At 33.2% G+C, this 23,145-nt stretch overlaps 1 protein-coding gene across 3 annotated transcripts in view; it reads right to left on the reverse strand.

The window, feature by feature from the left end:
• Positions 1–23,145, reverse strand: part of LOC143226008 (insulin-like) — a 35,118-nt gene that overhangs the window by 9,033 nt on the left and 2,940 nt on the right. The window contains exon 1 of one of the 3 annotated variants that reach the window (XM_076456366.1): positions 8,535–8,967. The exons of 1 other annotated variant lie outside the window; for it this stretch is intronic. The gene's annotated coding sequence lies outside the window, so the exon portion shown is untranslated. Of the gene's footprint in view, positions 1–8,529; positions 8,968–23,145 lie in introns of those variants that run through there. One more of the 3 variants, XM_076456364.1, reaches the window with a different exon arrangement.

The raw sequence follows: 23,145 nt of genomic DNA on the forward strand, positions 1-23,145 counted from the left end.
TTACATCCTTGTGTGAGTTTGACTCTATACGTAAGTAATCATTACTGTCGAAAAATCTCATTATAAATACATCCAAATTGTAGTAAATTCATCGATCTTGTTATTGTCTAATGTCAAATCATATATTATTATTACTGATCTTAATACTTTATTAATTATAATATTTCTTCGTGTTATGAACCAATTTATCTGAAGACGGTTACAAGAGGGGAGTTGAAAGCTTGTTCATTAAGTATTGAACAACACAATAAAAACTTCATCATTACGTTTTATCATTTCCAAATGGTTCTGTATCATTTTACTTGTTATTATTAACAAAATAAAGATAAAAGTTTATAATTTTTAGTGGATCTTTTTAGCCCAGTACGTCTTGGTCCTAGGGTATCTGCTCTATTTACTCTACCTATTCCAACACTACTGAAAACTGGATCATTTTATCGAATTAACTCGTATTCAACATTAAACACAATAAACTAAGAAAATATCAATATTGCTCAATATCTATCCAATACGAAAACTAACTACCATTCATGACGTGCATTTATACTTACTAAAAAAAGAAAAAAAAAGACGAATAAAAGGTGAAAAGGACAGCACACGGCTAATACAGTGTGAAACTTGTGGATAAAAAACGAAGGACTAACCTTTTTTTTAAAAAAAAAGGGAAAAATCAAAGAATACTTTTACATCAACATGATGGAACCATTGCTAAACAGAAAGTCACGCCTAAAAATCAACAGTTTATGGCTACTATTGGTCGAATCATCATTTACTTTTACCAATCACAGTACAAGAACCATCAACCAATCACGTCACGTCCATCTCAATCCTTACAGATAGTATACAAACACCTAAAAAATTAGACAATGGATTATCCTCCTGATTATCCCTCTCTAAACTAAACCCCTGCCACGTTAGTTTGCGTTTGGCAATGGATTTACTTCTGAGCGCCCCTGGTTGTCTCGCAACTCACTTTAGGTTTTGTGAAATTAAAAACATAAACGACTGACAAGTAAGATTGGATTGGATTGGCATCGGATTTCTTCGGTTTTTAGTAGCCAATCTGACCAGACGTGTGATTTACTTTCCGCTACAACGCCGCCCGAGTCAACATGTTCTTGAATGAGTGGTTTTCCGTGGTTTATTTCAGACCCCTTCTGTATATGAAAGATATTTTAATCTGAATAACTATCACAGATCGGACAGACAGCATTGGATTCTTAGACCCTGCCATCCTGAAATGAAATCGTTTAGTTACTTAATCATTTAATAATTTAACGTTAATTTCAAATTCTTAATTCCATAAACCTTTATGTTTTTTTTAACCATTAGAGCGTAGAATCCTGTTATCACATTCACCTTAACTTTTTATCATAATAATCTATCTATATTGAATTTAACTCATGAGGTAGCATAGCAATAAGATGAAAACAACAGTCCTTCCAGACTTTCTTTCACATAAAAATATACCATATCATCATGGTAAAAAGAAAAAAATATTTTATCACGGAGTCATTTCAGCAAATTTAAAACCCACAAGCGAGGAGAAAAGAGACCAAACAACCACTCACAATCCATGGTTTGACAATTTGAATTAAATTATTTGGTTAACTACCACGGGTAATAGAGTGCATCTGACCACGAAGCTGTTTCACTTCAACCACGACGAGAAGAACATCACCAAGTTCCGCGCACCATTAACGTTGACGCCGGCGATCCCATCCATGATCATCGACGGCAAGTTTACAACTTCACACTGAATTTTGAACCAAATGCCATCATCGACCCTACCAAACCCAGGACGTTTCGTTGGGATGAAACTTTAATGAAGCTCCAAACATTTGAAGGTTTCAACTATTTGTATTCTTTCACCGCCACGAAGCAAAACTAACCTTTATCTTTGTATTACTTAAGAATGTGAACTTATCCATTACAGCTGAGGATATCCAACAGTCTCTAAAGGTTTCTACAAACATCAAAATCCATGCAATTAATAGAGTCCATTTCAGTAAAACAACAAGACATGTACAGTACATGAAGGTCATTACTACATCTAGGAAGACTAAAGATCACATTTTGACTAATGGTTGTTTTTTTTAATACCTTTTTCCCTTTAGGACAGAGAAACCACGTAAGAAATCGACACTACAAAAGAACACACCACACCTGGCATTGCACGACATATACAACAATGAAGGATTATCACACACAAACCCAGATCAAGAAGACGAAACAAGCACAGGATCAACAAATCCAAACACACCAATGAAACAAAATATATGGGAACGACTAGCAAAAAATACAATAACTTTAAATCAGCAGCCGCAGACCACAGTCAGCATGAGAAGGAAGAGTCACCGACAAAGTGTTATTCCATCGTTTACCCATGTGAAGTGGAGTTTAGTATATAGGTTTCCTTCCTGAATGACCATGAAGACTCTTCAAGCTTCCTTGTTTCCATCTGCTAAGACTAGATAGTTCTTTGGGCACCATTTACGTGACTGTAATTAATAATCCTTCTATCCGCTTTTAGGTACATAACACGGGACGTGGTTGGGTAGAATATTCGGCACCCGATCATTGAAAGTGATTTTCTCGCGGTGTTTCCGTTTTTTCCCTTCACAGCAAGAAAGGCTGTTTCTCGTTTTGTTCTTACAATTGCTTTTTTGTCTCCTATCTCTCTTCAGTTACACAGGAAAACACTTTTTAAAACTTTTAAGTTTTTTTTTGCTTAGTTAATAACTTAATTTCAGCTACGATCGGGACGAAGGAGGATCGCTCAATCTTCGAGCATTCCGGGTTCTCAGTTATCCAAATACCTACCAGGAAAAGAAATGTAAACTGACGAGGTATCTGAAGGATGACACAGTAGTATGTCTGTGGAATTACACTGCTAAAACTGGGTTTCGATACCTATGGTGGGCAGAGCACTGACAGCCCATTGTATAGCTTTGTGCTTAATTAAAAAACAAACAAATAAATCTGGAGGAGCTGTGAAAAGGAAGACTCTTTATGGTATTGCAGGCACCTACTTATCCAGTTGATTATTAGACACCCGACCAGTTTTTCTCGGGGAACACATATTGCCCCCAACACACACCAAATTCAAACTCAAAACAAAATTAATAAATAATTACAATTTGTAGGGTCCTCAGATTCCATTTATTTTAGTATTACTATTCATCATCCGAGTTTTTTTAATAATTAAATTAGCAACAGCTCTGCTATCACTGTTTCTTTTTTGAATGAAAAATATAAAGCTTACTTAGAGCTGGCACAGACACGAAATCAAAACGTCGGGAAGTTCATGTCGTCGTTTTGATCGTCCAATAGAAAGATTCAACCAATAAAGAAAATCAAATTGTGCCAACATTTGTCTTCGCCCCTTCGGACGTCTTAGTGTCCTTCAGAAATTGCTGACGGTCAAATCAAAACAAAGATAAAAAAAAAAGTTCAAATCATCAGCAAGAGATGGTCGATAAAACTTATAATTTCTGAACACCCCTGGTGTCCAAGCTGAATACTTACCGAAATGAAGATGAAAAATGGAAGCTGACCTGAAAATGAAAGACTTCCTTTTTTCAAACTTCATTTTTTTCATCTATGATAATTGTATAGATATGTGTAGTAAACATATATGTTTACTACGAGCACTTAGCACTTGTGCTAAAAGGTATAAAATATTTCATTTGAACTTTTTATTTTTAACCCATTATGAAAAAAAAATGTAATAGAGAAGAAACATCTTTGAGGAAGAAACAATATTGAAAGAGATGTTAAAAGATTGTGCTTAACAAAACTAAGCCAAACCTCCAAGTTATACAATGGATTGTCCGTGTTTTTTGGTTTTCTCCCTCGAGGATATAGAAACCCAATTTTTAGCAGTTAACACATGTGTTGGTTGAACGTATGGAATGCGAATATAAACGTATTTTATAACTTTAATGGTTTGTTTGTTTTTTAATTTCGCGCCAACCTACACGAGAGCCTATCTGCATTCTCCATCCATAATTAAGTAAAGTAAGACTAGAGGGAAGACAGCAAATCATCATCACCCATCGCCAATTCTTGGACAACTCTTTACCAACAATTGACCATTACATTATAACGCCTCCACGAATAAAAGAGCGAGCATGTTTGATGTGGCAGAAATTCAAACCGTGACCCGCAGATTTCGAGCCGAGCGCCCTAATCACCTGACCATGCCAGGCTTTTATTTTCTTGACCAAAACCACATAGAAAATGTAGTTAAGATAAATAAAGTTCAATGTCGTGAAATCAACCAGTTAATATAACCTAGACATGTTTACATGTTTGGTGAATTAAATAAATTATAGTAAAGCTACAGTATGATTAATTAACATGATAGTAACATCTTTGTTTAAAGTCATGCAGGCACGACACATCATTAATTAAACGTTAATCCATTGCATTGATAATTAAATACCTTCCTCGATTATTTAGGTGACTAAAGATTCATCCACTTTCCATCGCTATGCGTTAAGGATACAATTTTGTTTGCTGTGTTTCTCCTAATACTAGCTACAGCAAGAATTTCGACTGCTCTTCTATGACTCTTGCTAAAGCTGCTAATTATGTGAGAAGGCTCTGTTTTCATGATTAGTGTTTCTGATCTATGCCAGATCCATCAAGTGTATAGAAACTTCTAAAATATTATTTAAATATTTGCTGTCGCAATTCACAACTTTGAGAATTTGTTGAATATTTTGTTATTAGTCCCAACAGCACCGCTCCTACGTTCTGAGTTTAACACTTCTTTTTTATAAAGGCAGACTGTCTTAAAATCAAAAGACAGACTTTTAGAAAATTTCAGGATTTATTTTGCAAAAAATGAAAACTTTATCTGATATTTAATATAAATCTTGTAAAGGGAGAGGCAGACGTTTGTGTTTTAGTGTTCAGATTTAAATAAAGGCAGGTTATAAAGTGAATGGGATGTTTGGTATCCTTAAAGTTTTCAAAAATCCTAGTTAACGTAGTATGTTTCTTTAAAGCTAGTGAAGTAATCTTAAGTGAAAACCAAGTTTCTTCACATTTTATTGTTTAATGTGGTATCGCAACCAACTGTCTTCAAGTTCTGTTGTTTAATGTGGTTACAAGACTAGTTTTCTTCAAGATGATTTTATATAATGTTTTATCAAAATCGACTTTATTCAAGGTTTATTAGTTAATGTGATATACAAGCACACTTTCTGAAAGGTTTATTAGTTAATGTAGTGTACAAACAGACAAAGCTCATCTAACCTTTCACAAATGGTAACACATTTCCATTTCAGGGAATGGGTGATGTTTTACACAATAGTCAAACATGGGGTTTCTTCTGATACGTTATAGTGTGATTACTGTAGAAAAAATGCAACGTAACGAGTTGAATCCGTGAAATGAAGTCCGCAGTCCCAGCAGTTCTACTGGATGTGTTTTGTCTATATAGAAGATATCATAATTAATTATTTTTGCTTTTTATAACTGACAGGCTGTCACTTTTCGTTAGATACGCTCTGCTATATTTTCGTATATATGTCAAACTTTTCTGAATTCTTGGAAGGAATAAGATTTGTTTTATCACCGACCTTCGTGACTTTCAATAAAGCTTTAAATGTTAGAAGAAAAAAGAATTTAAATAATACACAGATTTCAAGAAGGGAATTATTAGGTTTCTTATCTGTGGAGAAACCTTGACATCATGATGTATGTCGTTTAAAAATCGTTGTACCTTGAAACAGGTGTTGTTGTTTTTTTATAAACGTGCCACAAATTAAGTATGACTTATATTAATGAGTGTACATGTCTATGAATGTTAGTTTAGTTTAACTATATTTTCTTTCTATAATTATAATTCTATAATTACTAAAAATATGTCATCAACAGTTTTTTTCTCATAAATGAGAATATATCTCATGAAAAATAACTAACAAAACCTTGGATATTGTAAATATAAATTCTTTACATAAAGTTTTGTTTATGGATCAAACCAATAGCAAGTTTTAAAAACATATTACTTGTTCTATCCGTAAACAAAACTTTGATTTTTATTTCCCAAATTTTCCATTTGATCTATTTATCCATAAATATGTTAATAAGAATAAAAAAGTTGTCTTTTTTGCATCCCTCAAAATTAATTGTTTGTTTTTTGAAATTCGCACAAAGCTACTCGAGGGCTATCTGTGCTAGCCATCACTAATTTAGCAGTGTAAGACTAGAGGGAAGGCAGCTGATCGTCACTGCCCACCGCCGACTCTTGGGCTACTCTTTTACTAACGAATAGTGGGATTGACCGTAATATTATAACGTACCCACGGCTGAAATAGTGAGGATGTTTATTGTGACAGGGATTTGTGATCATAACTTTCAAATTTTTATTGCTATTCCCATTTGTTTGTCGCCTCTTGTGTATCGAGTTTTTCTGGTCAAATGCAACTGCGCTAGTCGTGACCGTTTTGAAAGAAAGAAAACGGAGACTCAAAACTCACGCTTCCGTAGTTGAGAGTGCACACACGCAATTTCTGCTTTTACCGGAAATAGTATTTAAAACTGTGGAACGTTTTAAATAGTTGTAAGCCACAGAGGATTTCAATAGCCACTGGCAAAAAAAAAGAAAAAAAGATTGTGTTATTTTGCATTAGATGCTACGACAAAGAGTTCGTTTGTTTTGAATTTCGCTCAAAGTTACATGACGGCGATATGCGCTAGCCACCCCTAATTTAACAGTGTAAGACTAGAAGGAAGGCAGCTAGTCATCACCCCCAACCACCAACTTTTAGGCTACTCTTTTACTAACGAATAGTGGGATTGACCGTCATATTATAACGTCCCCACGGCTGAAAGAGTGAGAATGTTTGGTGCGACATGAATTCGAACCAGCGACCCTCAGATTACGAGTCGAGCGCCATAACCATCTGGCTTCGCCAAACAAATAATTTATAGTTCAAATTTGTGGGAACTGAATTCGGCTGAAAATGAATACGCATTCGACTAAATTGGGAGTATAGAAAGTATTAAGAAATGTTGAATAAAACTGAACGTGGCATTTTGTGGTAACTATTTTCTATGTGTTGTAGAATTACAAAATTTGCCTACTTTCCAGAATAGATCGTATTATAATATATTGTGGATTGGAAAAGAAAGCCAGAATTGTTGTACAAAACGAAACTAGTAGTTTTTTAATTCGAATTTCACGCAAGTTTCACAAGTTAACGAGAGAGGTTTCTAACTAGTATATTGCAAATATGTAACCTTATTATAGGTTTTTATAAGCCATTTTCATTTTTTGTAAGTAACTAACCAGTAGGCCCATAACTTATAAAATAAGCTGCTGTTAAGTTGATATTTTATTTTTTGGAACTATATTTCGAAATTCTAACGTCAATTTAAACTCTGCTCTGTTTAACAAATTTAGTTAAACTAGGAAACATAAAACCAAAAGGAGAAACGTCGGTTAAAATAAACGTTATAATTATCTGAACGTAAAATCGTCTTCTTGAACTTTACTACTAATAAACAACAAATTGAACACACGAGAAATAATAATGCTGAGATTACTAAATGATTAATTGTCTTTTAGTTACGTCTAACACTCATTTTTCATATTTATTACAGATATTAGCTCTTTAAAAGGTACTATATAAGTACTTTGCCTTTGTGCAAAGTAATAGAGAAATCTCAATGAATTCCTATCTAACCTTTACTGTATTGTCTAGCTTGTGCATGCTACTAAGGCAATTGATATATTTCAATTATATTTTCACCGTATTATCTAGCGTGTGCCCCTAATGGCATAATGGTATGTCTGTGGATGTCTACTACTAGATACCTATCTATGGTGGGTAGAGCATAGATTGTCCTTTGTGTACTTTGTGAATAATAACCAAACAGACTTGTCTAGCGTGTGCATGTTACTTAGGTTGTTAATATATTTCAATTATATTTTTACCGTATTGGTTAGCAGGAATAAAATCAGGTTAATTTCTATTATACTTTGACCTTAGTGTATATTCTATTTAGGAATAAAATTAGGTGGATTTTCATTACATCTTTACTGTAATGTCTAGTCCATGCACGAATAAAATTAGGTAGGTTTCCATTATATATTAACTATAGTGTCTAAGTCTCTGCAGGAAAAAAATTAGGTGAGCTTTCATTAAATCTTTACTAGTTTATGTAGTTTGTTTAGTTCATGTGGGGACAATATTAGATGGGTTTTCATTATATTTTAACTATAACGTTTAGTCTCTTTAGGAATAAGATTAGGTAGGTTTTCATTTATATCTTAACTGCAGTGTCTAGTCTATACATAAAAATAAATTATGATTTTTTCCCATTATATCTTACTTGTATTGTCTAGTAATTAACAAGAAACGAAGGTTCTTATTACCAAATCAAGGTAAGACAAAATTTGATCATAACAGGAAAATGGGCTAGATGTGGCCTATTTATAAGCTGTCTGTTAGTGTGATATGGTCAGCAGCTCAAAATTACAACAGCTATAGCTGAAAACTAGTAATTCCTTACCTGACCTTTTAACTCATGTGCCCATACGGTGTCGTCTAGGTTGAAAATTCCAGTTCTATCAAAAAGCTTGCTCTGACTCAGCGGCTGTCTCCGTAGTAATCACAGATGTTCTTGTGCAAGCCTGTATTACTTTTACTCTTGAATATGTTTTAAAAAATCAACCAATGTTACTGGAATCGATAAAATCTAATCCGAAAACAGTCTGCTTTCACGCATGTTGTGTCTAGGTAATTCAAAACTTTGTAGAAGGACATGACCTAATTACACGAAGCATCACTAAGTGTTTAAAATGGTAAATTAGGACATGATTGAATTTTTTTTATTTGTGTGTGTGTAAGTACATACAGAAGTATATAGTTTTCCAATTTATCATAAAAGGTTAAACTTCATTGTTACATCTTTTAACTTGGTTCAAATTATTCTACCTATGTGAAATTCTCTACATAGTAGTATTTATAATGTGAATTACTGCTTCCGGGAATTATTGGAAGTCGTCCTAATATGTGAAATTTTACCCTTGGGCGTTCTTTTCTGTGTAGAAGCGCAAATATTACATAATTATTAAAGTGCTATGGTTCATTAGATGTGAAACGTCTATTTCAACGACTTCAAGTAACATAGTAATATATTTCCAAATAAATATAATGTTATTCTACGACTTGTCCACCATTAAAAGTAGACTATATTTTGCCTTTTTTGAATGTTTATAAGCTATCTCCTGGTGTAATCTGTTTTTTAAAAAAACGGTGACAGTTATTTACTGTTGATAAATCAACCCTTTTTCTGATATATTATATTATATTTATTTATTTTAAATAAATGTTAAAAATTGTAAAACCTCAAAAATTTTCACTCGCTAAATCAAAGAGTTTAGATTATTTAAATACTTTTTTATAGTTCACATATAACTGCTAATACTTTTTAAATAGTTTTTGTAAATATTGTTTTAAAACGATTTGAAGGCCTAATAAATCCGCCCTCTGGAACCGCCATGGTTATTATGGTAATTTACTAAACCATATGGATGACGTTACTAAAGGTCATTTTAGTAATTTCCAAACTTTGCGCATCCTATTTATTTCCAGTTCACCCCTCAAAAAATTGTCCGCTATCCGATTACACTGGGATTGTCGGGATTCTTATTTTATGATTAATCTAACTTTTATAACGCGTGGATTATTATTACTATTAGTTGTGATATATTTACGTAATACACAATATGTAAAAGTGTGCATATAGACTGTACCATGTCGCAATATATTTACTTTTTATGCGGTTTATTAAGTTTGACTGTGAGGTTTCGTTAAAGTTACACAATTTTAAACATGAATACTGCAACGAAATAATTTTAACGTTAAAACGACAGTAAAATATCTTAAGTTATCTTTTCGTAAAATATAATAAAAAAGAAAACCTTCATTCAAAATATAAGGAATCTCACCTGTTGATGTGTTCTCACAGTTCATCTGAATGGCTTGCGGAATGTCAGTCATATAAAGTTATTTATACAGATTAAAGAAACGGCTGATCTTTCCGGAAAATAAATCACCGATAATCATAGAAAATATTTATTTTCCTTAAAAGGATTAGTTTCAAAAACAAAAATGTCAACTTGTACTTCCTAAGGAAATAAAAGTTAAATTGATATATGTCCAAAATATTACAATATAAATAACAGTTATTCATGTTATTTATGTAGTTAAATAGTAGCTTAGCCACACTGAATATTAGAACAAACAGCAGCCCTTTACCACACTAAGTAACAGCTTACTTATACTTTCCTATGTGTATCAAAACTGTTTATTCAAGTATTTTGTCATAACATTGTATCCGCTTTCTTAATGACAATAAATAATACACATTCTACGCCTTTTATTATTACAAAATGACACGTTTTCATACTCTTTATCACAGTAATAAGAATCGATTCACGACCTCGTAACACCAAATATCAGCCTATTTAGTCCTTTTATGAGACTAAATAACAGACCCTCCATGCTTTTCTTCAGACCAAGTAGCAATTTATCCACATTTTTATCACACCAAATAACAATTTATCAACATTCATTATAACTCCAAGTTAAAATTCATCATCGCCCATTATTACATACCAAATAACAGTTTATCAACTCTCATTAAGTAAAAATTCATCAACGCCCATTATTACACACCAAATAACAGTTTATCAACTCTCATTAAGTAATAATTCATCAACGCCCATTATTACACACCAAATAACAGTTTATCAACTCTCATTAAGTAAAATTCATCAACGCCCATTATTACACACCAAATAACAGTTTATCAACGCTTATTGTCACACGAAATTACAATTTAAACACTTTTTATCATACCCAGTTACGTCGTATAGAAGTATGTCTGTGGACTCACAATGCTAGAAATCGGGTTTTGATGCCTGCGCTGGGCAGAGAACAGCTAGTCCATTGTGTACTTTTGTGCTTAATTACAAACAAACAAAATTACAATTTATCAACATTTATTATTACAACAAATAACTTATCAGTGCTCGGTATAACTCCAAGTAATAATTTAGCAACACTCAAATGGCATTTATCAATGTCCCTTTATCAACACCAACAACAATTTATCAACTCTCATTATAATTCCAAGTAACAACATATCAACGTCCATTATTACACCACAAATAACAATTTATCAACACCCATTATAACACTTTTCAACAGTCATTGTTACATCAAATAATCTTCCATAATTTTCTATTACAACAAACAGCATTTTATTCAGGGCTCTTTATGAGCCTGAGTTTAAAGTGTTGGTAAACAAGCTGTGTAAAATCTTAGGTCATCTTCAGGTTGACAAAGAGAGCGTGTGCAAATGACCGTTGCAGGCACATGCCTTAGGGACTAGAGTGTAAATGGGTACAATATTATAGGGGCATTGCAGTTAGATGTTAAGTTATTAGTTAGAATAGGTATAAAGGTGTTCCTTTATATTGGTTTAATTTTGGTTTTAGTTGTTGTATAAGTAGGGCTTCTTTGATTTTGCAGTTATTTGTATTTGTTTCCCTACTCAGTATCTGGGTGTTTTCTATGGTTGTGTTGTGTTTATTTGATTTGCAGTGTTTAGAAACGTGTGAAGGTGTTTTTGTTTTTTAAATCTGGTTTCCATTTTTCTGCTTGTTTCTCTAAGATAGAAGTCGTGGCAGAGTGTTGCATTGTACTTTATAAACACTGTTGGTGTTATCTTTGTCAATGTAGTTTTTACATACAGGGTGGCCCGTAAGTCCCTACCCATCCACATTGTGTCTAAACAACGTTATAATACTAATGATGAGTTGAAAGCAGCTGTTACCGCGGCATTTGGAACAATAACACCTGCTATGTTGAGGAGAATGTCTCACAGAAGATGGCGTCGCATAATATTATGCAGCGAGAATGAGGGACAGCACACAGATACACTGGATACATAAAATATATGGATGGGTAGGGACTTACGGGCCACCCTGTAGTATGGATTTAAGTTTTGTACCTGGTTTTAGAATTAATTTGGTGTTTACTAAAATATTGTGTTTTGTTATAATTTTTTTTTCCAAATGCTGGTTATTTTTTTCATCGATGTCGGGAACATATGGTATGCAGCAGTGTAAGATTTTGTAATTTGTTATATCTTGGGATTTGTTGTTTGTTTGTTGTTGATTGTATTGTTGATCTACGTGTGTGTGTATAATTTTTTCCACAGTTTTTTGAGAAAATTTGTTGATGCTGATGAAGTGTTGTTTTAATTTGTTGATTTCATCGTTAATTTTATCGGGTGAACATAGTTTTTTGGCTGTGCTTATTTTGATTGATGTGCTAAGTCCCAGGGAATGTATAGTCCAGTATAGGTGATTTTTCTGCAGATTTCTGTTTTGAATTGTGTATCGGTTCTAGTAATCTTGAGGTTGAGAAATGCTATTTGGTTAGTTTTTTCCCTGTTCACAGGTGAACTTAATGTTGGGGAGTTTAGAGTTAACGTGGTTTAAAAAAAATCTGCAGATGTGAATCCAGAATTTTACCATAAACATATCTATACCAGCATAGTGGTAGGTGTAAAATTGAATTGATCGTTTCAGATTTAATCTATGTCACAGAAATGTTGGCTAGAACTGGTGATACGGGATTGCCCATACTTAGACCATTTATTTGTAGGTAGTTTTGGTCATTAAACCTAAAGTTAGTTTTGGTGTTACTGAATTCCATAAGAGTTGCTAATTGATTACTGGGATGTGCATCAATGGGTTGGGGTCTTCAATATAAAGTTCTAAAGCTGTCTTGCAAGCTTCAGTGGTTTGGACTTCTGTGAAGAGGGAAATTACATCGTAACTGACCATTAAGGCTTTATGATTTAGTTGATTAAGAATAGATTTAAAGTTAAAAGAGTCTTTGATGAACGAGCCAGCTGATGTAACATATTTAGAAAAGCCCACACTATATATTTATCAAAGTTGTAGTTAAACGACATTATGGGTCGTAGTAAACAATCGGGTTAGTGAGGTTTGGGGATGCCGTATAGTTGTGGTGTGCTTGATTAATACAATCTCAGAAAATCTTTATCCTTAACTACGCAGGACCGCATCACCCAACATTAAGATCACCTGTGAAAAGAAAAGAAAAACTAACCAAATAGCATTCCTTAACCTGAAGATCACAAAACCGATACAAAATTCAAAACAGAAAAATCACCCATATTGGACTCAGCACATAAAACAAAACAAAAACTTAACATATTAAGATATCAAATAAACAAAGCCATAAAACTACGTTCACCCGATAAAATTAACGATGAAATCAAAAAATAAAACAATACCTTACCAACATCAACAAATTTCCTACAAAAACCGTTGAACAAATTATACACACACATCTAAATCAACGACACAATCAACAACAAACGAACAACAATAAATCCCAAGATATAACAAACTGCAAAACCTTATACTACTGCATACTATATATTATCGACATCAGGTAAAAAATAACCAACACTTGGAAAACAAAAACTTATAACAAAACACAATATTCTAGTAAACACCAAATTAATTCAAAAAACAAGTACAAATCTACAATGATAAACACAATACCAACATTATTTATAAACTACGTCTCCCACGACTTCTATATTGGAGAAACAAGCAGAAAAAAGGAAACCAGATTCAAAGAAACAAAAACACCTTAACATGTTTTTGAACACTGCAAATCAAATAAACACAACATAACTATAGAAAACACCTAGATACTAAGTAGAGAAATAAACATAAACAAACGCAAAATCAAACAAGCCCTTACTTATACAACAATTAAAACCAATATAAAGAAACACCTTTATACCTATACTAATTCCTAACCCATCATGTAACTGCAACGAACCCTACAATCCCGTACCCGTTTAAAACCTCATCCCTAAGACATGTGCCCAGCAACGGTCAGTTGCAAACTCTCTCTTTGTCAACCTAAATATGACCTAAGAAGGTCGAAACGTTGTTCTGTACTTTACTTTAATAAAAGTTTTAATACTCATACCAGTCGTCTTAAGATAATTTTTACTTCAAGTGGGTTTCTCGTCATCACGAATGATACCTGATAGTGTGACAACTATGAGTGATATAATTTATCTTTTTCTTTTAAACATCAAATGGTTGGGTTTGTGTGTATATATCTCCAATTTTAAAGTATTATAAAGATAATAATAACAAACAGGAAAGCAGTGTATTTTAAAGTGACTAAGCTCGCTTGGCTTGTGAGACCCAAAGTCAATGATTCATAGTTTACTGACACATAAATGCGTTCCCTGCCAAGGAGCCGTAGATACTCTCTGAGGTGGTAATCAAATCCCAATATTAACTCAGGTAAGAGGTATCGTTAAATGCTACTGAATAGCTACCTTTCATCAATTAAATATTATCTACGGTTATTTGGAGACAGCTCTTTGTGTGTCTTTGCGCAAAGAATCTAATTCTGAAACAAACAAACCACCAGCAGGTTATCGATTAACAAAGGACTTTAAGAACATTGTAAGTCGTGGACTGTTTTCCACCGGTAGCTACTCCCGGCTTAGAATAATCAAAATCCTTAATATGTTATCGTGGTAATATTCATTCGTAAACTTGCTTTGTTTTTTATAAGTATTTAAACTTGTATAATGATACACAAAAGTATATGCATTGTTGTTTTACCAGTCTTGATGTGAACGTGCATGTCTTTGGGACAAATGTGGCCTATTGTCTTGCATTAGAATTCATTTAAAATATATATTTCAGTAACCTGCAACGAAAATTATTGTAAAGCAAACTAAAGCAATGCCGAATTCAATATAAATATATAAATTAATTAATAAAAATTTTAACCACAGACCATTTCGCATTTGGAAAATATCTTCAATAAGCAGAATTTTCAGGCTTTTTAGAGATGGTTATAAAATACAAATAACCATTATTAACACGTATTAGGATAAGTAATAATCAAATTAGGAAAGCAGATACTTGTTGAACTCTATCACATACAATGACACGTATTTCCATTTTGTTTGCTACTACGGTTTGGTGAATTAGACAATCAGGCGAGGTCTTTCATTTTATTTTTATTTTAACCCATAGCCTTAATAAAATATGTTAGGTATTATAATTTATTTCAAATAACTCTTCGATTTATTATGTTCCATACGTTACGTATTACGATTTCAAATAACCGGAAAATTTAATTTTAATTTATAATTGAATATCAACATGTATCAAATTTATTTTTATCAACAATACTGAGGAACACAATTTTCTTTCTTAACATAAATAATTTTAATGTACAAACAACAATATAATTTATAATAATAGATATTGCAAATAGTTATTAAAATATTGCTATGTATACAAGAGTTCTAAAGCAATACTCAGTTTTCTACCTGATATAGAGCTTAATAATTTATCGACGATTCAGATCCATGACAAGCAAATTAATTCTGAGTTGATATTGTTACGCGTCTCGTGGAAACCAGCTAGCTTAATTGGCTTTACACAGCTTACTTTTACCGATGATGGTATTTAATGTCCTTGTAGAAATAATAACGTCCGAAGTTAATTAACTAAAGTTGAACAAATTGTATTGTTCGAAATCTATAAATGTTAATGGTCAAATTCTGTAGTTTTCTAATTTATAAGCCTTAATCGCAATTATATTTTCCAAGGCTTACAGTATACTCACTGTGCCTGATAAAATAATAATATCTCTTTGCGCATTAGTTTATATAGTTTTAGGCGAGATTCTCGAACGTTCAACAATGTTCAAAAACACGCTAGTATTTTCGTAAACAACATGTTGTTGATTCTTTCTCTTGAAAATCTACAAGTTTAGAGAACAAGCAGGACTTGCGCAATACATATCCAACAATATATATCACACGCACAAAAACAAACAAACAAACGTAGGCACTAAAATAAATGTAGAATATTAAATCTGTTTCAAATAACACAAGGCTCAAAGGTCATGGTCAGTTCTTTTATTATAAGAATTATAACTGATACTTATTCATCATACAAATTCTGAGTTTTATCGGTTTCAAGTTATTTAACCTAACTGGTATGAAACAGCTCTTAAATGGTAAAAGCAGGAGCTGTTGTTATTTTTTTTACTCATCAAATACTGTTTGGTATCTGCATTATTGTAGACACTGAATGAAGCGTTGCAATATAGATTTTGTGAATATGGAGAAATCATTGGAGGGTCTTTTATATTTGTCTGCAAAGAAATGATGGCATAACGAAAAACTCAGTGAGAATCAGGTTATCTGGTGTTTTCTTTTCTATTTCTAATCAGCATGTGAATTTGTTGGTGTTTGTTATTTTAGTATGCTTATCACGTAACAGCCAGTCTTGATTAATTTATTGATTGTTTGGAATTAAGCACAAAGCTATACAACAGGCTATCTGTGCTCTGCCCACTACGTTTATAGAAAACTGGTTTATCGTTGTAAATTCGCTGACAAACTGCTGTGCCACTGGTGACAGCAAGCCTAGTTTAATGGGATTCAGTATTTCTGATAACGTCTAGGTAAAATTAAGTTAAACTAGCTGTTTTTCTCGTCGTATTGTGTAGAAAGGTTTTGCTTTCCAAGCTCCAACAAGTAATACTTCTATTCGCGCAACAAGCTAAGAAGTCATATCCAGTAATAATATTAGGAGTTCAGGCTGAATACTGACAAAAGTAAAAACATGAAAATATGTTTACTATTACATAAAACTATGGTGAACACAAAAACACTAAAGTTGTACACTTATGTATTGATATATCCCTTCTCATTAGCTCGAAAACCGGGTTTCTTGATACCCGTTGTGGGCAAAACGCAGTGTAGCGTTGTACTTAATTACGAAACCTCCGTATGGACCAAATGTGATTAATTTAACAACCCAAAAGTGGGTAAGCTAGTATAGCGGTATTAGAAAAACAAAATGAGTTTGTTAGTTATACAGTTTCACTCATTTAATATTTAACTTAAATATGTTTCGTAAAAAATCAAACTAAACAACAGAGCATTCGTGTAAAAAAAAATAAAATAAAAGAGCCCACCTCCCATTGGCTCTGCGGCAAATTCATTTGTAACTAAGCACAAAACTAAACAATGAGTTGTTTGTGTAATATGGGTATCGAAATTATATTTTAGAGTTGTAAGCCTGCACATGTATCGCTGAACCACTGGGGAGCTAGCAGTAAGTCTGAGCGCTTATAATGGTAAAAACTGTGTTTCGATAGCTGTGGTGGGCATGGCAAAGTTACCCCATGGTGTTGGTTTGTGCTCAATAACAAAACAAATGGAGCAAGTTCCTAACGATGGTGCTCTCTGTCAATAGCTACCGTGAACATTGAATATACTTCCATTTCTTTGAAAGTAATATCCTTTTTAATATTATTCTTTAATTAATGGCTATTAAATGGTTTTCTTCGCAATGCTATTTAATAATGCATGGAATTAGAAAGAAATACATTGAACAAGTCATCAACAATATTATTTCTGCTATTATTTCGCCACGTTATTATGCTACTGCCATCTCAAAATTATCTTGTATTTATTTGTTTGTTTGTAACTAAGTGCGAAACTACACGAAGGGCTATCTCTGCTCTGCTCACCACAGGTATCAAAGCCCGGATTTTAGCGCAGACATACCGATGTTTCACTGGGGGAGGGAAATTATTTTGTTTCCGTTAGAGAGTTGCATCGATTTGAGATTTTCATTTTAAATCCCTATTTTTAGATGCACAAGAGTACATTAAAAATACGCAACGAAAGTTGGGATCACATCATCTTGGCAATTTTAATATTTCTTCAAATCACTCACATAAAATACACAAAGTATAATAAATAGTAAAATGTCTAGATTTCATTCAGTCATAAAGTTTACCAAAAGTAACTAAAATCGAGGTTAATTTAGTTCATTTCACTCGTTGTTCGATGTTAACATTTCAAAACAAACCGGAGGCTCTGTAAACATCAACTTTTTACATTTGTCTAGCAGATAATTCGGTATTAAGTGAGCTTGGATTCACGTTTTTAACACTCGGTTTGTACAATAAATTATAAACTCATGCTGTATAAATTGATTAATACAAAAAAACAATAACACTTAAGATATTTATGTATATAATATAATCTAAATAAAAGTATAATTGTTGTGTTTACGTGTACAATTATTTATGAGGTTTTCGTTGTAGCTGTACATTTCGTAATATTCCGTTAAAAATTGATATCAGAAAAGAAAAAAAAAACTTACGTAATTTTAGTCTAAACACCTTCATACAAAACCTGGTGTTTCACAAAGAAAACAAAACCTGTTTCATCAACGCTGAACAATTAAACCCAAACATTTCCTCCTTTTTGTGTCGGTGCTAGTTCAAATTAAGAAAAAAAATCGAAAACGTATCAAATTTTTAGTTGTTAATGTTAATTTCATTGTAAGGGTTAGGGAAAAACAATTTCGTATTATTCAACCTATCTAATCTATACCTGAGTGCACTGAGGCGCATTTAGAATTTACAGCTTCATTGCAATGCTTAGATCAGCTATTTGCCCTCAAGGTTAGAGTCTTAATAAGATTACTCTAAGATTTATGGATAGGATACTTTTTAACAAACAGAAACATTTCTGAAGAAAGTTGGGGCATTTTTTTTTTAAATAGAAGGACAGTTTATTCATATGGATAAACTTGGATCATGCATTTTTGAAGCTTACGTAGTTTGAATATGCTATATTAAACCGGTTTTTAATAAGCAAATTTTTGGTTACAGAATTAGACATGTATAATTTTAATTTTTCTTCGCCAGTTTGTAAAAGGCGTACACAACGTAACAACTGTTGTGGCATCAAATGGCTTATATAAATAGTGTTCCGACCACTGCAGTGTTTGTTTATTCCAACCGGCTTGAAGAGCTCTGGACTGAGCGAAACGCGTTATCGGCAGCGTGTACGACAAATATAATGTGATTAGAAAACTATTATTATACACTCTTCTAATTCTTGAAAATTGCTAAAAGACTGCAGGAAGAATGTTGTGTTAAAGAATGTAATACTTGATTATTTTCCACACTCGTACTTTTCAAATCATGTTGAATTTTGCGTATAGATTCACTTTATTCTATAGCAGTGTAACAGTGCTGCGTAGATAATCCTTAAGTCAACCAGTATATCAATTAAAGAGTTCTTAAAAGCAACAAGTGGTGACCCGGCATGGCCAGGTGGTTAAGGCACTCGACTCGTAATCCGAGGGTCGCGGGTTTGAATCCCCATCGCACCAAACATGCTCGCCCTATCAGCCGTGGGGCGTTAAAATGTTACGGTCAATCTCGTTATTCGTTGGTAAAAGAGTAGTGCAAGAATTGGTGGTAGGTGGTGATGACTAGCGAAATTCAAAACAAACGAAATTCTCTGTGGTTCAAACAAACTTTAATACAAAATTTTGAGACGAAAATAAATATCGCTGTGTTTGCAAATGATCTCTAGGGTGGTGTATCATATTCAGAAAAAGTAAATGACTTGTTTGTTTTAGAATTACCTGCGCTAGTCGTCCGTAATTTTGAAGTGATAGACTACAGGAAAGACAGCTAGTTTATACCATTCACTGCCAACTCCTTGGCTACTATTTACCAACTAATAATGGAATTGACTACAACTTTGTAACGCTCCCACGGCTGAAAGGGTAAGCATGTTTGGTGCGACGGGAATTCGAACCCGCGACCCTCAGGTTACGAGACGAGCGCTCTAATCATCTGGCCATGCTGCGCCACTTCCTTCCGATTAACATACATACATGATAAAATCATAATTACAATTCTCTTTAGATTGATGTATAAAACAATCAGTTAGATTAATATTTCAACAGCAATAAAAAACAAAGAGAAAAATACATGACATTTCTCAGATTTTCCAGGTTTATCTTGTCATTAATACATGCATTCCATACTATAGCATCTCATAACCTTACGTACTAGAATGTTTTATGTAGTTCATAAAAGCTTACGCTTCAATATATGGCATTTACAAGTTTACGTTAGACAATAGCTCAATAGACGTCAGCTTAGAGGCTCTATAAACAGAGACAGTTCATTGTACTACTTGTAAAAAAAATCTTTCAGAGAATTAAGTTAAGACTATATTGACGCCAGAATAGGTGTTCATTCAAACCACTTAAATTTACGATTATTTTCATCCTTAACAGTTTCATTATAATGCGATAGGATTTTGTTTGATAGAAATACTTACGCACATGAAATTTGTACAAAAACTTTCTAAACTCTCACCTTTCGAAAACAATTGTCACAAAAATAATGGATGCTTTAACAAGTATATAATAAAAACAAGTGAATTATAGGATTAGTAAATCGGAGTTGAATGACCAGCCAGAGAACGTTGCACACAGTTTTCCAGAACACGAAGTTCAGTACGTGCTTAAAATCGTTGTTATAGTAGTAAGTTATTTATTGATAGCAATTAACCGATGACGCACATGCTTATTTTGAAGAAAACTGCTAACAGTGTTTCAACATTCTCTTGTTTTTTCCACCAACTTTATATAACTTCAAACAATATTTTTGTTCCATCTAAGCTGATTAAGATTCAGTCGTATAAGTCTGAGGCCACATAAAAAGAAATTATTTATCAGTTCAACTTCTGAGCTCGGGACATATACAGGGGTGGACAAAAAAGCCCTCCTCCCGAAAGTGTTGCTACTTTGTTATATATTTTATTAGAAACCAGAAAAATATGTAAAACTATATGTTTTTAGAACGTACTCGATGAGATCTGTTCAAATATGATCTCAAGTCCTAATTTTAGCACTGACTTTTGTATCTACCTGAACTTTTCATGATTTTAGTTATAATTTCTCATGAAAAGTGTTGTGGACCTAATGTAGTGTCTTAGATCTTCTAGTTCCAATTAGCCTACGAAATGATTACATAAGTTTCGCTTAGAAATAAGAGAAGTGATGTTATGAAATGGTTGGATCAATCAGTTGATATCAATAAGATAAAAAATTTAGGGACTGAATTAAACCGATTAATGAAAGATTCTCAAGCCAAACACGAAAGATAAACTTTCTGAAGTACTCAAAGAAGATAGCAGTCAATCACTCAGGAATATCTGCACAAATTCATTGACAGCGTACCACGTCGATGTGAACCAGTACTGAAATCCAAGAGAATGCCGACTAAATATTAACTTGTGAAATTGGTTTGTGTTATTTTGAGTTTCATTTTCCTGTTCGATTATTGCAGAGAAACTTGTTCATTTTGTAGGTTTATTGGAATAACAAGATCTAAGAAACTACAGCAGGTGCACAACACTTTTTAGGATAAAATGTAACTAAAATCATGAAAACTTGAGGTATTTAAAAAAACCAGTGTTAAAAATAGGACTTAATTAAGATCATATCAGGTCATCCCATAAGTAATGTCTGAATATTTAATACAGAAATGTATCATTATTTTTGTCTTTGTAGAAGACCTTAGTGACTAAAATATGCAGTAGGACGTGTATAAAAATGTTCATATAAATGAAAGAAACTAACCCAACACTACTGTTTTCAGATCATTAATCAAATAAACCCTTATGAAGATGGATGTGTCTGAGGAACACATTAGGCATATAACGCTTTATGAGTTTTAAAAAGGCAATAGTGCAGCAGAAACTACACGAAACATTCAAGGTGTTTATGGTGCGGAGTCTCTCAATAAAAGAAAATGTCGAAGGTGGTTTCAGAATTTCATATCAGGTGACTACAGCTTAAGTGATGCGCCACGTTCAGATCATCCTGTTGAGTTTAATTATCACTTGCTGCTGGCTGCACTTGGTGAAGATTGTGCTGTAATATTTGAAGAACTAGCAAAGAAGCTTAATTCAACCGATCCGACAGTTCACCGTCATCTGAAACAACTTGGAAAGGTGTAGAAACTTAGAAAATGGGTCCCTCATGATTTGACAGAAACCTACCTAAGAGCAAAAGTGGACATTTGCACTTCTCTGCACTCTCGTAAAGTAACTCACCTTTTTTGGACAGATTAGTGACTGAAGATGAAAAAATTGATATTTTATAAAAAAGGTTAAGGGCCGCAGACAATGGATCAGTGTAGATACACTGGCTGAAGCACAGCCCAAAATGGACCTCCACCCTAGGAAAATCTTGTTAAGCGTTTAGTGAGATATTGTTGGTGTGATCCACTTTGAGTTGTTGCTACTCAATGTAACGATTACATCAGACTTCTATTCTCAACAGTTAGAGCGCTGGAATGTTGCACTGAAAGAAAAGAGGCCTGCTTTGATCAATCATAAAGGTGTCGTGTTACACCAGGATAATACATGGCCACATACAGCAAGGATCACATCTGCAAAGATTGAAGATCTAGACTGGGAAAACTTCCACGTCCTCCTTATTCTCCAGATCTTGCCCCATCTGATTATCATCTATTCTGAAGTTTACAGAACTATCTTGATGGAAAAGAGCTTGGAACACATGAAGATATCAAAACTACTCTCTCTACATTCTTTTCCTTCCAAACAACAAGAATTTTATAGAAGTGGCATTCAGAAGCTTGTGAATCGATGACATGAAGTAATTAATAATAATGGAACATACATTATTGATTAAATAACATTAAAAGCGTTCAAAATCCTTTCTCTTTTTCTGACCCAAAATTGGACGTTACATAAAGGATGACCTGATATTTGAACAGATCTCGTAGAGTGCGTTCTAAAAACATATAGTTTTACATATTTTTCTGTTATCCAATAAAAGATATAACAATTTAACAACTTTTCAGAGAGAGCCACTTGTTTTTATTCAGCCCTGTAGCACTAGGAGACGTAAATGCTACTGACATCAAACAGAACGAAGTAAAAAGAGGAAACTGAAAGCCAGTGTAATTTCATGTTTCTCGTTCTTAAGGATGAAATGTTATTATAAATTTAACTGCACAAATCAAGTGTTAATATGTTTAAATTAGTTTACAATTTTACTGCATGCCCTAGCTTTGTAAATCCAGGTGGTAGACGAAAAATTAAATATTAATTTAACGTTAAAGGCAAAGTATTAGTATCGTTGTCAGTTCTGCTTAAAACTCAGGT

This window comes from Tachypleus tridentatus, chromosome 9 (assembly GCF_004210375.1).
Source record: "Tachypleus tridentatus isolate NWPU-2018 chromosome 9, ASM421037v1, whole genome shotgun sequence".
NCBI classification, from domain to species: Eukaryota; Metazoa; Arthropoda; class Merostomata; order Xiphosura; family Limulidae; genus Tachypleus; species Tachypleus tridentatus.